This window comes from Ambystoma mexicanum, chromosome 3p (assembly GCF_040938575.1).
Source record: "Ambystoma mexicanum isolate Mex_15411 chromosome 3p, UKY_AmexF1_1, whole genome shotgun sequence".
Lineage (NCBI taxonomy): Eukaryota > Metazoa > Chordata > Amphibia > Caudata > Ambystomatidae > Ambystoma > Ambystoma mexicanum.
In genome coordinates, this window is record NC_090925.1 from 997,743,286 (window position 1) to 997,763,276 (window position 19,991).

Below are 19,991 nucleotides of genomic sequence, written 5' to 3' on the forward strand. Positions count from 1 at the left end.
TTAGTAATTCGCTGACATATTGCATACGTTTGCCACAGCAGCATTAAAAAAAAAAATAATATGACTTCATGAATCCCAGTTGGTCATTGTTCAGGTAGATTTATATTTTGGAGGATCTGGTGATCCTTTATAGGGTCTCCTGACCTTTCTGCTCATGTCCCCACATCTATTGGATCTTTGATTGCTTTTTGCAGTGTTATTGACCTCTGCTGAAATCCCCTGCAAAATGTTTTTAGTACATTTATTCGTTGGTAGCCCAAAAGGCTGCAAGCCAGGGTTGCTTTAAAGCAGCCCATTTTTGTCCATGGTCGATTAAATCACCCTACATGGATTTGGGGCGTGGCTGGTTGAAGCTGCAAATTAGTTTGGGTATCATCAAGGGTGAAAGTCTATTTACTGCATTAGTAGCCCAATGCATCTTTTATGGTAGCCATTGATGTACTAATGTATTCTTTTAAAGCCCACTTAGACACTTAGTCTAGGTCTGATTGTCAGGTGGGACAAGCAGTATAAGACATCTTTTCGCTACTGTTCCTTCTCACAACCCACCTCCAACTCCGGTTCTGCTCGCTAGTCTATGCACAGCATATGATTCTAAGCAGATTAACAAGCATCAGAAGACATGCATTACTTACTGTAAAAGCATTTCTGATTATTGTATCTGCTTAGATTCACATGCGCCCACCCTTCCTCTGCAAATGGACTCTAGAGGAACATTTACAATGAATGCTATGGAAGCCCCTGTGCCTCGAGTAGAGTGTGCTCTAGGCTTGAAGGGCAGTTCTCTCTTAGCAAGAGAGAAACAGAGTGTGATGCATTTGACAATCCACCTTGAGATAGTAGATTTGGAAACAGGGTCTCCCGCTCTACCTGCTGCCACTGAAACAAAAAACGGATTTGTATTTCTTAGTGGTCTAGTTCTTTCCATGTAGAACATGACTGCCCTGCGTAAATCCAGTGTTTGCAGGCTTCTTTCTCCCATGCTTGAGGTGTTCTGAATGAACGTTGGTAGTTCTATGGACTGGTTCACATGGAACCTTGAAATGAATTTAGGCTCAAGCCTAGGGTGAGTGCACAGAACCACCTTATATCTGTGAACTGTAACAAAGAGGTCTAGAACTGAGAGGGCCTGTAGTTCATCGACTCTTCTTATGGAAGTAATAGCTATTAAAAAGGCAGTCTTGTAGGTGAGATCCTTAAGACTTGCTTCATGCATGGGCTTGAACGGAGACCCCATAAGTCTAGACAACACCACATTTAGGTCCCATCTGGGAGCCGGGTTAGAAATGGGAGGGTGAATTCTCTTTACTCCCTCCATGAAAGCCTTAATAACTGGTATCTTCCACCACGACACCTTCTGTTGTGACGTATTGTAGGCTGAAAGAGCAACTAAGTGAACCTTTAAAGAGTTAAAAACCAGGCCTGTCTAGTAAATGAGTCAGGTACAAAACAATATGGGTAAGAGAGCAGTCAATGGGGTTGATGCTCTTAGAATTGCACCAGATGACAAAACGCTTCCACTTACTGGAATAGCAATATCGTGTATTACGTTTCCTTGCCTCTCCGAGTATGTCCATACATCTCGGAGGGAGTTGCAGGGCCCGAACTCAATGACCTCACGAGCCAGGTCGCTAAGTTCAGGGTTTGCGGGTATGGGTGAAGTGTCTCCCCTTTGTCTTGAGACAACATGTTGGACGGGCAAGGCAGTTTCATCGGAGGAGATGGAACAAGTTACTTACCTGTAACTGTTGTTCTCCAGCATGGGTCTGGCATGGATTCACATGCTCATGAATATTCCCCGTCAGGCTGGGAATCCTCGGTAAAGAAAAAATCAGTTTGTTTCGTTTCTGAACTGTCTTTCTAGTAATAACCAATAACTGGTCTCTGGGTCATACTGCCCCCAGCCAATGACTGCCCTCTACCTAAGCCCCTCCTCTGGCAGCCATCTTCAGATGTGGTAGCACGTAAAGTGGCGGTAGGACCAAGAGAAGAGCCTCAGAGGGGTTGGAGGGAGGGTTCGCATGTGAATCCATGCTAGACCCATGCTGGAGAACAACGGTTACAGGTAAGTAATTTGTTCCTTCTCCAGCATGGGGTCTGGCATGGATTCACATGCTCATGAATACAAGAATACATAGCAGTACACACATGCACAACCACAGGAGGTGGCAAGGCTCAACATTAAGCATTTCAACAACTCAACATTAAGCATCTCTTACCTCCTCACCAGGCTCACCTTCAAGCAAACAGGTTGCACAGCTCTGCTTGGCCGACTCTGGACCCCTCCCTGGAATCCCGGTCGACGCAGTAGAATCTCGTGAAGGTGTGAGTCGACCTTCACGTCGCAGCCCTGCAGATGCCCTGCAGGGGCACACCAGACAAGAATGCCGTGGTAGCAGCGATCGCTCTGGTTGAATGGGCTCTCGGACGGCCGGGCAACGGTCGGTTTGCCAACCAGTGACAGTGCATGATACAGCCGGAGAGCCATCTGGAAATGGAAGCGTTCGAAAGGGCCTTCCCAGGTTCACAGGTCCAAAGTTCACAAACAGCTGTGATGTCTTCCGAAGGCTCTTCGTGCGGTCCACGTAGAACTTCAGCGCTCTAGCCACATCCAGCGAGTGCAAAGTCCTCTCAGCCGGCGACGAAGGCGACGGGAAGAAAACAGGCAACACCAAGGGCTCATTGAGATGGAAGTCCGACGGCACCTTGGGCATGAAGGAGGGGTGCGTCCTCAGCACTATCCTCGTCTCGTAAAATGTCAGATATGGAGGTTTACAGGATAGGGTGTAGATCTCTCCCACTCGTCGTGCGGAGGTGATGGCCACAAGAAACGCTGTCTTGTCTTCCACGATAGGAATTTCAACGGTGCCGAATGCAGAGGCTCGAATGGTGGGCCCATGAGCCTGGTCAGCACAACGTTGAGCTCCCACGCCAGGGCCGGAGCCTTCACCGGCGGGAATGAGCGGAACAGTCCTTTCATGAACTCCTTCACCAGGCGATGAGATGACCGACCCAGAGTTCTGGTGTAGCGGGAGATCGCCGCCAGATGGATTTTGATGGAGGCGTGCGCCAGCCCTGCCTTGGCCAGCGACAGCAAGTACGGCAGCACTTGAGGGGCCGTAATCTGCAGAGGGTTGATCTTCTGTGCACGGCACCAGACAGAGAACCTCTTCCATTTGTGTCCATAGCACTTAAGAGTCGAGGGCGCCCTGGCCTTTGCAAGCACCTCCTTGCAGTTTGCCGGGATATCGTACCCTCCGCAATCTAGTGCTGCAGGAGCCAGGACTACAGGGTCAGTGATCCCGGGTCGTGGTGGAGGATGGCGCCTCGAGAAGATCTCCCCGGCTGGGGAAAACCTGCTGGTGAACCTCCGGCACTTGGTGTTCGTCACCGTCGCGAATAGGTCGATCCGGGGATTGCCCCATCGTCGGAATAGGAGATCGACTTGATCCTGCCGAAGCTCCCACTCGTGGCACGAGCGCAGCTCCCTGCTGAGTGAGTCGGCGATGGTGTTCTTTATTCCTGCCAGATGGAAGGGTACCAGGAGCATCCCTTGGGCAACGGCCCAGTGCCACAGATCATGCGCTTCCTTGGATAGGGCTGGGGATCTGGTGCCCCCTGCTTCCTGATGTAGAACATCGTGCTGGTGTTGTCAGTGAAGACCCTTGCCACCTTGCCTCTGAGGGACGGAACAACCTGAGGGCCCAGAACACGGCTCGGAGCTCCAGGACGTTGATGTGTAGTGACCTCTCCTCCGGGAGCCAAAGGCCTCTTGTGTGGAGATCTCCGGTGTGCGCCCCGCATCCTGCCAGGGAGGCGTCCGTCGTCACAGTTTCCTGATGTGCCGGGGTCTGGAAGTCCATGCCCGCTGCTAGATGCGCGCGGCTGCCCCACCACCGGATCGCTTGGCGGGAAGTCTCGTTGAGGGAGATCCTGTCTTAGAAGCTGCCCGCCGCTTGCATCCAACGCGCGTCGAGGAACTCCTGCAGTGGCCGCATCTGCAACCTGAACAGGCGCACAAGGTAGATGCACGACGACATCATGCTGAGTAGGGACTTGATGGACCTCACCCTGGCCACTTCCATGGTCAACAGCCATTGTACCTTGCCCAGAATGGCTTTCGTCCTCTCCTCCGACGGGGAAGCCAACCGTGCCACTGTGTCGAGTCTGGCTCCAAGGAACAGGGTGTCCTGCGACAGTACCAAGTGGCACTTCACGAAGTTGATCGAGAATCCCAGTTCTGTGAGCAGGTGGACGGTCTTGGCTGTGTGATTGACGGCGAGTTCTCTTGACTTTGCTCGGATGAGCCAATCGTCCAGATAGGGGTATACGTGGATCCCCTGCAGGCGTAGCCGCGCCGCCACCAGGCACTTGGTGAAGACCCTTGGCGCCGACTTCAACCCGAAAGACAGTACCTTGAACTGGTAGGGACGCCCTTGGAACACGAATCGCAGGAACTTTCGATGTCCTTTGTGTATGGGGATGTGGAAGTAGGCATCCTCGAAGTCCAGCGACGACAGAAAATCGCCCTCCTCCAGCTGTCCCAGCACATGCTGAAGGGTGACCATCCGGAACTTCTGGGACTTTATGTATTTGTTGAGGCGGTCAAGGTCTAGAATGGGCCGCCAGCCGCCGCTCTTTCGAACGAGGAAGTACCGCGAGTATACTCCGGAGCCTCTTTGGGACGAGTTCTATTGCGCCCTTTTTCAGCATTGCTCGTACCTCCAGAAGAAGCTGTGGCATGTGGTTTTCCTTCCTGGCCACGGGTGGTAAGCAGGGGCACTTTCTTTGGAATACCAGAGTGTGCCCATGGGCCAGGGCATCCAGCACCCAACGGTCGGTGGAGATAGACTCCCACACGCTGATGAAATTTGCCAGCTGGCCTCCCACCAGGGTGCTCGGGTGGGGGCCCGACGTCACGGCTGGTACAGTCTTGCTTCGCTGCGGCCTTGCCACCTTGGCGGCGACGACGGGATCCTCCGGCCTTGCTGCGGCCTCTGTAGGCTTCCTGCGAAGAGGAGCGGGCCGCCTGGCGGTACGATGCAGAACTCCGCCAAATCCTTTGGAGGAACCTTGTGACTTGCCTCTGGAGGTCCGAAAGGACGGCCATCGTTGATGGAGAGAACCCAATGCCCGGGCCGTTTCGGTGTCCGCCTTGATGGACTGCAGCGACTCGTCCACTGCCTTGCCGAACAGGTTGTTCCCTTCGAAGGGCATGCCCAGCACTCTGGTCTGCACGTCCTGACGGATGTCGGTGGCCTTGAGCTAACCGCGCTGGCGAAGGCAAACGCTGTTGCCCATCTGGCGAAAGCCAGTGTCGGCAATGTCCGTGGCCACCGTGATGGCGTGGTCCGAAGCCACCTCGCCTTCCTGCAGGATTTCCAGGGCTTCCGCCCTCTTGTCGTACGGGAGGAAGTCCAGGAGGGGAGCAATCTTGAACCACAGCTCCCTGACGCAGCGTGCCGCGAGGGCGTTGGGCGCTTTAATGGTCTTCGCCGCCGATGAGATGACCAGTCGTCCCAGCTTCTTCCCCTCGCCGTCCGGTGGGGAAGTGGAAGTTGATGCCGTCACCCCCGCAGATTTCTTATTGGCCGCTGCGGAGACCACTAAATCCGGGGACAGCTGTGCTCTGAGGCACAAAGGGGCGGAATCTGGGACCCAGTACTACTTCTCGTACCGGTCCCTCTTAGCAGGAGCCGTGGACGGGTTCTTCAGTAGTGCCAGTCCCTCGTCCCAGATGTCGTCCAGTAAAGGGACTGAGAGGACAGTCTTCCTCTTGGCCTCCCGTCGTTGGTAGAGGAACCCCTCCTTCTGCTCTTCGGGAATACTTTCTTCAAACCAAAAGGTAGTGTGGGGAGAAAGGGTATTACTCGTCTGATTCCAAGAAGTCATTCCAGAGCTTTGGAGTGCACGTAGAGGTGTCCAGGGCAACCACCTCTTACCTCTGACCCAAGCTGCTGCTGTGTCCCCCTTTTCGAGTTAGTTTTTAGGTCTCCTTGGTTAGTTGTTAACTTGCTGCTACAATAACTTTAGACACTTGAAGAAATCCACAGGAACTCTGCATCATTCGCTGTTTCAAGTCCTCTCCGAACTGCCTTTAGCTAGGGTTGCGTTTTTAGACTTAAAAGACTTGCAAGGCGAAGTAACAGTTTCTAGAACCTTGAACTAAGCCCATGTTGCACTAACCACTTATTTTCCTCCCTTGAAGTGACTTTTCAATATGTGTTTGCAGAGTAAATGCATTACCCGAGTGTTAGGGAGAATTTTAATTTCTGTGCTAATTCCCTTCTACCTTAGAGACCCCCAGCTCTTTTGCTGGACTTTAGATTTTTAACCTGGCGAGAAGGAGACCCTTTTCCCACTCTCTCGTGTATTTTTATTTGATTTGAACCCTGTGTTTCTTTTTGTTTTGGAGTCTGACAAACTCCATAGGCATCATCTTTTTACATTGCGACACACAGCACCCTCAGTGCATTGTCACAGATAAATCCTTTTGATTTCTGATAAAGTTGAAATACCTTCTCTTGGATAAACTACTGTTTCCAAGAGTGTTAAACAAGATCATATTGTGCCTCCTTTATTGTACATATTGGCCTAAGCCCAGTCGCTCTGCATCTTAGATCGCCTTCGCCGCCATTTTAGGTTCCTCCGCCATTTTGATTTCTATTCTAAAGTGATTCTGTGTTCTAAAATGGTGGACAGTGTTTCCTGCTTGTAACGGAGCCGTCCTGAACTTTGTACGTGAGTTAATGTATAAACTGTCCGTTGGCCGAATGTTTGGGTTAAGTAAAGAGACCTTGTCCCAAGCTTGACTTGTAGACATAGGATCGTCTGCACCAAATAGTGTGATCCACGGACATGCATCGAGTACAATGTTGAACAAATGCTGAACGTGGACACTAGCTGAACTGCATTGTATAGGACATGTGTTAAGGCTTAATGTTAAAACCGAGAATACACTGTTGCCATTGTGACTTGTTGATATACAAACTGAAGATGATCTACATGCATATAGTTGGACAAACTAGAAGTGAACTCGGCCCGAACCCTAGACCGAGTATCATCAACCTGTAAAGGGGCTGGAAATTATGATTGAAAATGTATAAAATGTGCAACTGGTTAGACGTCCAGTACCTCTCACTTCTGACACCAAAAGGGCTGGTATTCGCTGTGATGTACGGAGGGCCAGATAGCTATCTCCATCAGATCTGACTTTGTTTCTTTGTAAACTGTACAGTCTTAGAATAAAGATCTGTGAATCTTTATAAACCCGTGTTTGGTGTATTTCCTTTTGGGGTACTCAGCCACGATATTTCCTTTTGCTTTTACAAGAGTAGCAAAGTGAAATTGACTTTACTTACCTTTTTCTCTCTGTAGACCCAGCACACACTATATTACATAGAGTGCAGGAGGAGTTACTTAGTATCCCCTTTGTCTACCTTCTCATGTAACATTTTCATGTTACCCTTTCAACAATTAATGGCTGGTGACAGTGGTATACTTTTTCCTACCATTGTGCGTTTTTACCGCAGACTGCATTCGCAGCTGCAGTATTGCACCCATGGGTGCCCATTTTGTCAAAATGGCCCCTTTCTTTTTTCGCCATTTCTTGTTGTAAAGGTCCTTCTTGAGATTTACTATGCACGCCAAATCACGTTTGGTCCCTTCGTTCATGTTGTCTTTGGTGGGATTCACTGGTTAAGCCCACCTCTGGCTCCAACGTGTCTGGTAGGGCAGGAAGCGAGGTTCCCGAAACTCCCTGTGCTTAGTCTCCTTGGTAGAGTATATAAAGTGGCAAAAGACCCTCTTTTTTATGTACGGTGGCCTGACTCTAGAGGGTAAATAAGGAATATCAGAATAAAGAATAGAGTTACCGGCTACCTATTTCATAGACGCAGAGGAGGTACACCTGTGTTACAATGAGGATAGTTTACGCATATGCGAATCCAAGGATCACAAGGGGGAGGTATATCATAAAACAAAGTTTAATAAATGACTCCATTAAAAAATAAGGCAGAATGCCTAAACACCAAATAATCTACAAATACAAAGAAACCAAGTCAAACGATGGTGAGTTAGTAACAACCAAGTGCAAATTTCATGTACTGCTTTGTCAATAGCAGCACGCAATTATTGTCGACACATATGATGGGTGTTTCTGGTTCGGATAGAAATGCAAAACCACAGCTACTTCACTGATTAAGCACGGTTACTGTGGGTGCGAACTGTCATCCAGACTCAGGTAAGTTGTATAGAGGTGGGGCTTGGTTGACCTAGAGGGTTAAAAATGAAAAGAGCGGGTTTTAAAATGTGATCTTCCCATGGAGCAATCAGGGAACGGGAGACACTGTAAGGGGTGACCTACCAGCAAAAATGTGGGTGGCGTCTTGAATATAAAGAGTGATTTCTGATGTTGCTAGTACAGGCCAGCAGTTTGATTTAGATACGGCAGAGACTGGTATCTGATGAGAAAGGCTTAATATTAGCCCAGAGATAGAGCCAGTGAAGTTTGGTGCAAGGATTAGATTGCGGAAAAATAGAGCCTCAGCCTACCTGGCTTCACAAGGTCTTGTCTTACTCAGATGGCAAAGGATTCAGCATGGCTGCTTGCATGAGATATTCGGAAGCAGAAGGTCAATGGGTCCAGGCTACTGGGGTTTATTGTGGGATAGTTATCAGGCGGGGGCCTAGGAATCAATCAGAAGAGGGAACATAGTGTGGGCATACAGTACACATACTGAGGTGAGACCCATGCGTAGTAAACATACAGATTGATAGAAACCAGCACAGTGGTTTAAAAATGGTGTGGGTGGCATGCCGTTTCATTACCGCCCTGGTAGTGCACATGAGGGTCCACGGGTGCTAGGGTAGTGTATGGCACATGAACACTCCGTGGCTGTAGTTCAGGAGAGGGGTGAGTGTAGTAGCGCTTAGTGCAGCAATCGCAACGTGCAGAAACATGACAACATTGCGATATTGACAGAGCAATTAAGTGGACACCCAAAGTGAAAGGTGAAATGAAATTGGGAGAACTCCTAAATCCTATGCAATTAGGCAACTCAATGTCAGAATCTGGCGGGGAGAGCTTCCTCTCAACTCTCGGCTGGTAGAGCTGAGCTGGAGACTAGTGTTCCGCATTCGCGCATATGCAGAAGGGAAGGTTGTGAATGAAGCAAACTTTATTTAGCTGCTTATCGCATACACGAGACAGAGGCGAGTAGGAATATGATTGCACATACATAACAGAGTGTTAGGTTAGAATGATAATGCCAGCCGCTAAAGCAGAAGTTGGCAGGGGGGCATAATTAAAGGCGTGCAAAATAGGTAGAAAGTAAGCATGTGAAGCAAATATTGTAGTTTTTTTTTTTAAAGGTTTCACATATGGTGGGCATACTTAATGCGCAAAAATGTAAAGTACCCATAGGTACAATCTTCAGGGACAAACATAGCACTTGATTAGGCATAAATATTTCCTGGGGAAGTTTCCTGGAGTTATATTGTGTTTTAATCTAGAGAGGTAGGCACAGTCACTATGAAAAACAGTTTTTTGAGCCCTAGATGAAAGGTAGGGGGGAGGGATTAAATTAAAGGATTGCATCATTGAGAAACGGAAAAAGGAACAATAAGGAACATATGCCGCATTTGTTTCAATGTTAACACAAAACATTTTGAACATGGTTCGATCAGAGATGCATTTGAAAAAACCCAGTAAATGACCGGGAACAAAAAAGCAAAAGACAACAGTGATTTTAGCATAGGTCTTGTCTAAAATAACAAAGCATATGTCTGCAGGGACATCGTTTAGAGACTGAATAGTCCCGCGTCGGAGGTGGTAGCTCTAGGCTTCCCCGTGGCTTGACGTCAAGCTAGGTTAATTCCTCTAATCCCTCACGTCTGCTGTGTGCTGAACGCTGTTCACATCGGCGTCGGTTTGCCTTGCAGCGGTGTAGCCTGGGAGCACAGCACCGCGATTCCAGCGAGGTCTAAGGTCTGATGGAGAGGAGCGCGGATCACCTCTGTGGGGTGTCCGCAGGGACCTGCTGGATCCGCTGTGGGCTACATGGCGTGGCGCTCTCTGGTGCAGTAAGAGTCCCACGATTTGTTATCACGCTGTGGTGACAGCCCCCCACAGGAGGGTAGCCTTTGCTCCTATTTTGCCCCTTTTGAGACCAATGTTTATGATGGTATGCTTCTGGTTTTGGGCGAACTAGTCTTATGATGGCTGAAATCAAGAATTCTGGGGTTAACTCAATTACTAAGTCGGCCCGGGTGGTGGTGGTGGGGGGGGGGGGGGGGGAGGCGGTCTTAGTTGCTGGAGATGAGGCCATAGAGTCTGCCAACAGGGATCATGTATAGGAGGTCTTAGCTCTTAGTGAGTATGAAGTAAACAGAGTATACTCCCTGTAATAAAAATTTCGTTATTTGAAGACCCTGTTTTCCCTCAAAGTTTTAAGCTCATCTCAGGTTCTGAACCTGGGTAGCTCCTGTGAGAAATACGGTCCCGCAGTACAAATACCCACGGCTAGCTCACAAAAAACTGGCCCCATGGACCACATGATGCCAGTCTTGACCCCAGATGCACCACTCTCGGTAAGGTCTGAGCTCAGAGTATCGGGTGCTGCAATGGTGTCAAGCAAGACTTCGGATAATTGATGGAGAATCCCAGGTCAGCAGGGGGAAGGTCGTCTCCGTGTGTCCGACGGGCAACTCTCGCAAACTGGCCCGAATGGGCCAGTCATCCAGGTACAGGTACACGTGTATCCCCCGTAGACGCAGATAGGCCGCCACCGATGCCAGGTACTTTGTGGCCGAAGGGGACGACCTTGAACTGTTAGTGCCGTCCCAGCACTATCGGTGCTTCTTGTGAATGTGGAAGTAGGTGTGCTCCAGGTCCAGCGACGTCAAGAAGTCTCCTTCCACTTGGCCAAGCACGTGCTGCAATATGACCACACTAAATCTTTGGTACTTGTTGAGACACCGCAGGTCTAGAATGGGTTGCAAGCCACCGGTTTTCTTTGTGACAAGTATCTGGAGTAGACTCCGGAGCCCCAGAGACGACGTGGAACCAGCTCTATCGCCCCCTTTCGCAGCATGACCCAGACCTCCAAGAGTTGAGGGATGCACTGCTCCTGCCGGGCCACCGGAGGGATCTGCGGACACCTGTGCTGAAACTCCAAGGTATGTCCGTGGGCAAGAGCGTTCAGCACCCATCTGTCGGTGGAGATCTTCTTCCACTCGCTGACGATTCCAGTAAGCCTGACTCCCACAGGGTGCATGGGTGGGGGCCTAACATCTTGGCTGGTCCAGTCCTGCTTCGGCGCCCTTCCTTGAAGGCGATGGCGGCTCTGACCACCTCCACTGTAGGCCTTGGAACAGCCTCTGTAGGCCTCCTGGGTCGTGGACGTGGAGGGCTGGCGGTACGACGAGGAGAAACCTTTCATCAATCTGCCCGACTTTCCTCTGGAGGAGCGAAAGGAAGAGCAGAGTTGCTAGAGCGTGCCCTGGGCACAGGCCCTCTCTGTATCCACCTTGATGGCCTGCAGGGATTCATCAACAAGCTTCCCAAAAAGGTTATCTCTGTCGCACAGCATGTCTAGTACCCTCGACTGGACCTCCAGGTGGAAATTCGTGGCCTTCAGCCAGCCTTGACGACGGCGGCAGACACAGTTCCCCCATCTGCCGGAATCTGGTGTCTGAGATGTCCAGCGCCATCGTGATGGCATGGTTCGAAGCCACTTCTCCCTCCTGGAAGTGGGCGATTGCCTCCATCCTCTTGTCGTCGGGGAGGAACTCCAGAATCGTGCCCAGCTTGTACCACAGTTCCCTGTCGTACCTACCAGGATCGCCAGTGCGTTGGCCGCCTTGATAGTTGACGCTGGTGTAAATAAACTTCCTTCCCATGTGTAAAGACCGGAGGGGGTTGTCTGTACTTCTGCTCTATATGGTAGAGAGGCACAGAGGACCCCAGCCAAGATTCGCCATTATTGCTAAACGTAGTCGAGCAATCAAGGCCTAGCTTCTCAGGAGGTGATGCGGGCTGGTTCTTAAGTACAGTGTAGTCCCCAAGCACCCACAAAGGAATGTCCGCACACTGTATTAGTTAAAACACTGTCTTTATATAATTAATATGGGAGTAGTTTCTTACCTGTAACTCATTTCTCCAGCATTGGTATCTTTCATGGATTCACATGCTTAGAATATTCCCTGTCAGGCTGGGAACCCTCGGTATATTTATAAAGACGTTTTCCATAGGAAAAATGTCGACACTTCTGTGTCCTATCTACGTCGTTTTGGGCCGCTTACGCCTGCCCCAATAGGACGTAGTGGTATAAATAGCCCCGCCCCCGCGGCTCCATTCAGATTTTAACCCCCAAAGTAGTATGGGGTATATATGGTTTGCATGCAGGGGAGGCCGGCGGGCGCATGTGAATCCATGAAAGATAATGCTGGAGAAATGGAGTTCCAGGTAAGAAACTACTCCCTTCTCCAGCATTGGATCTTTCATGGATTCACAAGCTTAGAATAGATTGTATAGCAGTACTCCTAATTTGGAGGTGTGTAATGCAAACCAATATCATAATAGCCACACATGCATTTTGCAATGAAAAAAAAAAACTTCCAGTCATAGTACATTAACAGTAAAAAACTCATTAAGATACATTGATAGAAGGATACACCCCTCTATGGGGCTTACCTTACTGAAACAGGTGTCGTAGGACTGCTCATTGATCTGCATATCCTCTGCATGTTGTTGCTCGAGGCAATAATGCCGGGTAAATGTATGTGGCACCGACCAGGATGCTGCTTGACATATCTCCCAGCAGGATTCCGGACCACAATGCCGCCGATGACGAAGTGAATCTCGTCGAATGGGCTCTTGGACGCTTTTCCAGCGGCTTCCCTGCTTTCAAGTGGCAAAAAGCAATCGTCGACGATACCCAGCGGGCAAGTCCTTGCTTTGAGATCGCTTTTCCCTTTGCCGAAGGGCCATAAGCCACAAATAGCTGTCTTGTACCTCTAAAATCTTGAGTACGATGGAGGTAAAACTTTAGAGCTCTTTTCACATCCAATGTATGGAGAGCTTTTTCCGCGACAGATGAAGGTGCCGTGATGAATGTCGGCAGTACAATAGAAGAATACTTGTGGAATATAGTTGGAACTTTTGGTATGAAATGAGGGTTGGTTGCCAATACCACTTTGTCTTTGGCGGATCAATAACTAACGCCTGTATTTCCGAAAGTCGTCGTGCCGAAGTAATAGCCACCAAAAAGGCTAATTTCCACAATAAGAATTTTAAAGATGACGACAAAGGCTCTAAAGGAGCCTTCATTAGTCCTGCCAGTACCAGGTTAAGACTCCAGTTCGGCAGAAACTTTTTAGTTGGAGGAAAAGTTTGAAATAAGCCTTTCAGGAAATGTTTAACTAACTGATCACTAAACAGTGGTGTTGAATGTCTTTTACGAGTGAATCTCGAAATGGCTGCCAGATGAACCTTTATCGAAGAAAAAGATAAACCCCTTTCTGCTAAGTGCAGCAAGTATGGAAGAAGCTGTTCTGCCGCGATATTCAGGGGTTCCAATCCTGGTTGATCCTTGCACCACATTCAGAATCTCCTTCACTTACATGCATACGAAGTATTCGTGGACAGAGCCCGCACGGCTTGTAAAATTCGACGACAGTCCGATGAAATGGTTAGAGCCCCAAATTCGGAGAAGTCAGGAGCCAGGCTGTCAGGCTGAGGCCATCCGGATCGTGATGCCAAACAGCTCCCTTGTCCTGAGATAGAAGGTTCGGGATCTTCTGGAACCTCACTGGTTGCGTTATCGACAGCTGGAGCAGGTCGGAGAACACGACTGTCTCGCCCAGTAAGGGGTCACTAGGATCACACGACATGGGTATTTGTGAATCCATTGTAGTGTTCGTCGGATGAGTGGAAACTGAGGAAACGCATACACAAACTTGCCCGTTCACGGGAAGGAGAATGCTTCCCCCAGCGAGACGGGTTGTGGCCACCTGCTCCCGTACTGTGTGCACTTGTTCTCTCTCGTCGCAAAGAGATCCAGGGAAGGATGGCCCCATTTTCTGATAACATTCGTCAGTTGTTGGTCGTTCAACTCCCATTCGTGCAGTTGATTCATCTCTCTGCTGAGAGAGTCTGCCTGTACATTTTTTACTCCTGGCAGGTGGAAAGCCAATATACTTATCTTCTGTTCGAGAGCCCAATGCCATATTTCTTGAGCTTCGGTCGAGTGTGTTCTGGAACGAGTACCTCCCTGCTTTCTCAGGTAGAACATTGTCGGTGTATTGTCTGTCAATATCCTTACGACCGATCCCTTTATGCGTGGTAAAAATGATTTCAGGGCCCAATATACCGCCCTCAATTCCAGTACATTGATATGAAGGGTCCACTCTTCCGATGACCACAGACCTTGCACTTGCAGAGACTCCAGATGGGCTCCCCATCCAGTCAGAGAAGCATTAGTCACCACCGTCATATGAAACTCTGGTTCCTGCAGGGGCATCCCTCTCGTTAGATTTTCGAAGAGTTGCCACCACTGCAGCGCTTGCAGAAGCTTGTTGCTGATAGTCAATTTGTCTGACCATAGTCCCCGACTTTGGGACCATCAGTCTGCCAGAAATTCTTGTATTGGTCTCATGAAGAGACAGTTGTTTACTAAGGGGACACACAACGCCATGGCCCCTAGTAGTGACATGTATTTCCTTACCGACACCCTGGTGTTGGCTTTCCACTCTTTTGCCTTGTGCCTGAACTTGTGAACTCTCTCCACAGATGGTTTCACCAATCCTGACTGCGTCTGGAACTCCGCACCCAAAAACACTAAGTTCGTTAAGGAGAAATTCTCAGAGTTGATCGCAAAGCCTAACCGCTGCAGAAGTTGCATGGTGGCCTTTAGACTTGCTTGTGCTATTATGGGAGACAAACCCCTTACCAACCAATCGTCCAGATAAGGGTAAACACAATGACCTTTTCTTCTTAGCCAAGCTGCTACTGGAGCCAAACACTTTGTGAACGTCCTGGGAGATGACTTTAGTCCGAATGGGAGTACTTTGAATTGATAGTGGGTTCGTCCAACTACGAACCTCAGAAATTTTCTGTGTCGTCGACGCATTGGTATATGAAAATGTGTGTCTTGCAGGTCTGACGACGCTAGAAAATCCCACAGCTGTATAGATCGGATAACCTCCTGAAGCGTAAGCATCTTGAACTTCTGACTTTTTAGTGTCTTGTTGAGATCTCGAAGATCCAGAATGGGTCGCCACTTGCCGTTGGGTTTTTTGACAACGAAGTAACGGGAGTAAACTCCCTGACCTCTCTCGGCCACCGGGACCAATTCTATAGCCCCTTTTTTCAGCATAAGCACCACTTCTTGTTATAATATTTGAAGATGGGGTTGCACCGAAAACACAGGTGGAATGTGCGGTGGCACATTTTTGAACTGCAAAGAGTGACCTAGATTCACTGTGTCTAACACCCACCGGTCTGATATCTTCTCCCATTCGTCAACGCGCGAGACACTGCCTCCCAGGACGTCCTGAAGCTGGTCATTGTTGGGTCTTTGATTGCTTGTCTTTGGTGGACGATGAATAACCTCCTCTTCTTCTCGAAGCCCGATAGTCTCGGCCTCTTCGAGTCGCTTGGGCAGCTGGCCTATAGCTTTGAGAGGAGTGCGATGGCCTGCTGAAGCCCCGGTCCCTGGATGACACAAATCGGGAATTTCCTGATGCCCCTCTGAAGGGACGAAAAGAACAAAAACTTCTACCACTCTGAAGGGCTCCAAGAGAGCGTGCTGTGTCCGAGTCTTCTTTCATGCCTTTTAAGGCCTCGTCCACTTTCTCCCCAAACAATTGCTCCCCTTCACACGGCATATCGAGCACTTTGTATTGTACCTCTGGCCTTAAGTTCGTACACTTAAGCCAGGCTTGCCTCCTCAAAACCACTCTGTTTAAAACCTGATTCTGCCAGGTCTACGGCAATGTTAATTGAGTGGTTCGACGCCTCTTCCCCCTCTCGCACCAGCAACATAGCAGATTTTCTGTGCTCATCCGGTAGATGCTCCAGGATGGGAGCTAAACGATGCCACATTTCCCCGTCGTATCTCGCCATAATAGCCAGAGAGTTGGCTGCTTTTACCGTTGTCGCTCTTATCGACAACACTTTCTTGCCAAAGGCATCTTGCCTCCTGGCCTCGTTGTCCAGGGGGGGGTAGGGAGTGAGGGGTCATGCATTTATGCTGTGACCTGATACTACCGATTCCGGGGAAGGCTGAGAGGACAAACATTTTGGAGAAGACTCCGGAGCTTAAAACATCTTTTCCAGTCTGCCTTTAACCGCAAGCTCCGAAAAACGGATGGCGCATGGTTCGTAACGGGGACCGAAAACACAGACTCCCTCCTCTTCCCCATATGATCAAACAAGAAGCAGTCTTTCTTTTCCTCCTCCGGGGCCAGGCCAAACTCGGTACATGCTTTTCCCATCATTGCGTGGAAGGAACCAATGTCATCCGGCAGTGACGGTTGCGCCGGAATTCTTGGAGCTTCCACCTCAGCCTCCGACTCCCATGTCGTGTCTCTTGAAAGGGAGGTTGATATGTCTGAAAAAGACTCTCCTCGTTCCGACTCGGACTCTGGTAGCTCTCCTTCCTCCGGGTGGGAGCGTGGAGGATCTTCACTAACCGGAAGAGCTGTTGGTACCCTGGCCATTGACCGCGGTGCTGGACCTGGCTCATCGTCGGACGGCGTAGCTGGTGCACCAATGTGAGGCAACTTCGCGTCCAACTGGCTCAATAGAATCTGCAATGTGGACAACACTTCCAAGGACAACACCGCCTGGGGATTCAGTAAAGACGTAACTGGGATACTTCGATCACTCGAGACCGTCAACGAATTGACACCCTGTAATCCAAGATCCGTTGGGCCAACCACTGGTTCACGGTCGTCTTCTACAGATGATATTGAGAAGGCCGCTTCCTGTTGTAACAGGGCCTCTGGTAAGATCGGACCGTACACCTCCGGATGCCAGCCCTCCGGAGAAGGCACCGTCGACGATGCCAACTTCTCAACAGTCGTCGTCTGAATCGACGGAGCGATTGCACGAATAATCTACGCTGATGGTAAAGAAGGCGTCGACGACCGAACTCGCGTCGACTGACAACAGTGGTTGTGGCGCAGAGTCCTGAGGCGGTCCTGCCTTTTTTGAGCTTGATTTATGCTTCGACGAATCTCGACTCAAGGATGACCTGTGGTGGTCTCCTGAAGAGGTCTTTAACAGATCTTCTCTCCTTTTTTGACAAGGAGAAAGAGGATGAAGCTTTTCCTTTTGATGACGATTCCCTTGTAGAATGTTTCTCAGAGGAACGTTTCTCAGAGGAACGTTTCTCCGTCGAACGTAGCTTCTTCGCCGGCGGCTCTGCAGATACAGAGCGGCGGGGGGCTACCAGAGATTTAGATCTCGAGGCCAAACTATGTGTAGTGCCTATCTCCGAGGGCGGGTACACTCTTGCGCCGTCATTCAGCCACGTCACCAGACGTCTATTTCGATCCTTCAGGGTCTTCTGTGAGAAGCCTTTACAAATCTCACAACTGTCAGCCGAATGATGAGGATGAAGACAATACAGGCAATCCATATGCCCATCTCCTTCGTAAACCTTTTTTAATCCGCATGTAGCACACGGACGGAACGCCTTCCCAGACATTGGTTAAGAAAACAAAAAATAAACCTTGTAAAATAGCAGATAACACGAGGTGATCCCACTACTTTGGTAGACAGTTGAAATCGGAAGGGAGCCGCGGGCGCCGGGCTATTTATAACACTACGTCCTATTGGGGCAGGCGTAAGCAGCCCAAAACGACGTAGATGGGACACAGAAGTGTCGAAATTTTTCCTATGGAAAAAGTCTTTATAAATATACCGAGGGTTCCCAGCCTGACGACGGGGAATATTCTAAGCATGTGAATCCATGAAAGATCTAATGCTGGAGAATCAAGGTTATGTACCATATCATGATAACTCACTTTGTACTCGTTTATCTATAATGGCAAATCTATATAGTTCTACGTGGTACCACAATTACTATTCAATCTCTTTAAAGTGCATCAACTGTATGGTTACATGTCACACAAATCAGTTTGTAAAGGAAACCAACAATAGATATAAGAGGAAAGCATTTGGTTAGAACAATTGGCAGAATACTGGCTCCGCTACCTAGACACAGTTGTGTGTGGAGATTCCCACCCGCCTGGGCAACCTGTAGAATAAAGATATAACACAAGCCCAGTCCATATATTATTCACAAGAGTCTTTCCAATAGTTCAGCAACCCCAAAGTACCTGGCGTTGTAGCGTTCCTCGTAGGGGAATCGACGGCCCTTCTTGAGTGATTGATGAAGAGCAACAGCAATTCTTCTCTTCCAGCAGGGCTTCAAGGTCAAGCTTCAGTTTCACTCCAGTTACTCTTCGTAGTTTGGACTTCAGCTTCTGAGCACTTTCTACCTCTCACGCCTTACATGCACTTTCCCCCTTTTCCCTTTCCCATGCACTTGTGTGTTCTCAAGGTCACTGGGCCTAGTAAGATCGCCGTTTTTGTTCTACCCTGTTCTCTTCCCTTCGCCTGGTCACGCTCTGAAACACTTGTGTACGAGTGTGATATAAATAAAATATAATTTCCTTTCAAGAGGGGTAAATGTGAGCTGTAGAGCTGTAGCAATGATATCCACCAATACAAGTAGCCAAGTAACACTTCTACTCAGGTTCTTGTTATAAATAATAATTTAACAGTAGTTTATAAATAAGTACTCTTTAAAAAGGGCGATATGTAGAACAATCAAATGTACTATTAAATTATTTTCCAGAATCAACACAAAGCTAGTATGATGCCTCTTACACACTTCCTACATGCTGAGGTGACTTCACTAACTAGGATAGTAATGGCATTTATATAACACTAATACACTTTGTAGATTCTGAGGTTTGCAGAAAGGAAAGGTTAAGGGAAGCAAAAAGGTTAAACAGGTTCTCAGAGAATGTGAGCACTTAAATCTTGCAATGAAGTCTAGATAAAAATCTTTTCCAGCAATAATAATTAAAAACCAAGTTATTATCTATGAGGAACAGTAAGTATTAAAGTCAAATGGACTAGAAGAGTATGCAGGGAGCCAGGACAGCCAAAGTCAATTCGAACACAGTCTATGGAGCTGAGGCACTTCTTAGATAAAGTGTGCAAAAGAGTTTGTAGATAAAGTGTGCAAAAGAGTTTGTAGAATAATCACTTGTAGGGTCATAAGCTGCTAAGCCTGTGAAAAGTAGAGTTTGGAATCAACTCCAAGGTAAGCCACTGCAAGTTTCAACTGAGAAAAGCACAGCTCAAAAAGACACTGAGGTAAGTACCCCCAAGTCTACACAGTACCTCTGGTTTGAAGAAGAGTGTTCCAGCTGGATTCTGTCCTGTTGCAACGGTGCAGACCCTGGGTTCCTGAGCCTCAGCCATGGGGACAAGAGGGAGGACGTCTTGAGGGCACCTACGACAGCGATTTGGAGGTCGTCCGCAGCTACGGGTTCTTTTTGGATAACCAGCACTTTGCGGTTTCAGCACTCGGTAAACAGCACAACTGCGGATCTCGGATACTGCTTGGGCTTCCTTCACTCATTGGGTCCTGTACTCTGGTGAGGGGACTAGAGCTCTGGTCATCCTGCTTCTGGAGGGCCCTTAGGAGACTCCTGGAGCTTCTGGACGGATTGCAGACGTTGCACTGGACTACGGATTACTCGATCCCTGGCACTCAGTTCTGGCAGCAGCGAACAAGTACAGCCAGTCAGTGAATATGGTCCAGTGGAGTTTGCCTCAAGGTTAGTTGGTCCCACTAACACAAGGGAAGAAGTCGTCCCTTCCGGAGCTTCTCTTGTCAATCAGAAAAAAAAGTTTCAGCACAGCAGCAGGGCTTCACAAGGCAATTAAAAGGCCCAGGAGGATGCAG

The 19,991-nt window shown here is 48.9% G+C and overlaps 1 protein-coding gene across 2 annotated transcripts in view; it reads right to left on the reverse strand.

The window, feature by feature from the left end:
* Positions 1–19,991, reverse strand: part of RPN2 (ribophorin II) — a 514,179-nt gene that overhangs the window by 27,455 nt on the left and 466,733 nt on the right. The gene's annotated exons all lie outside the window — the stretch shown is intronic.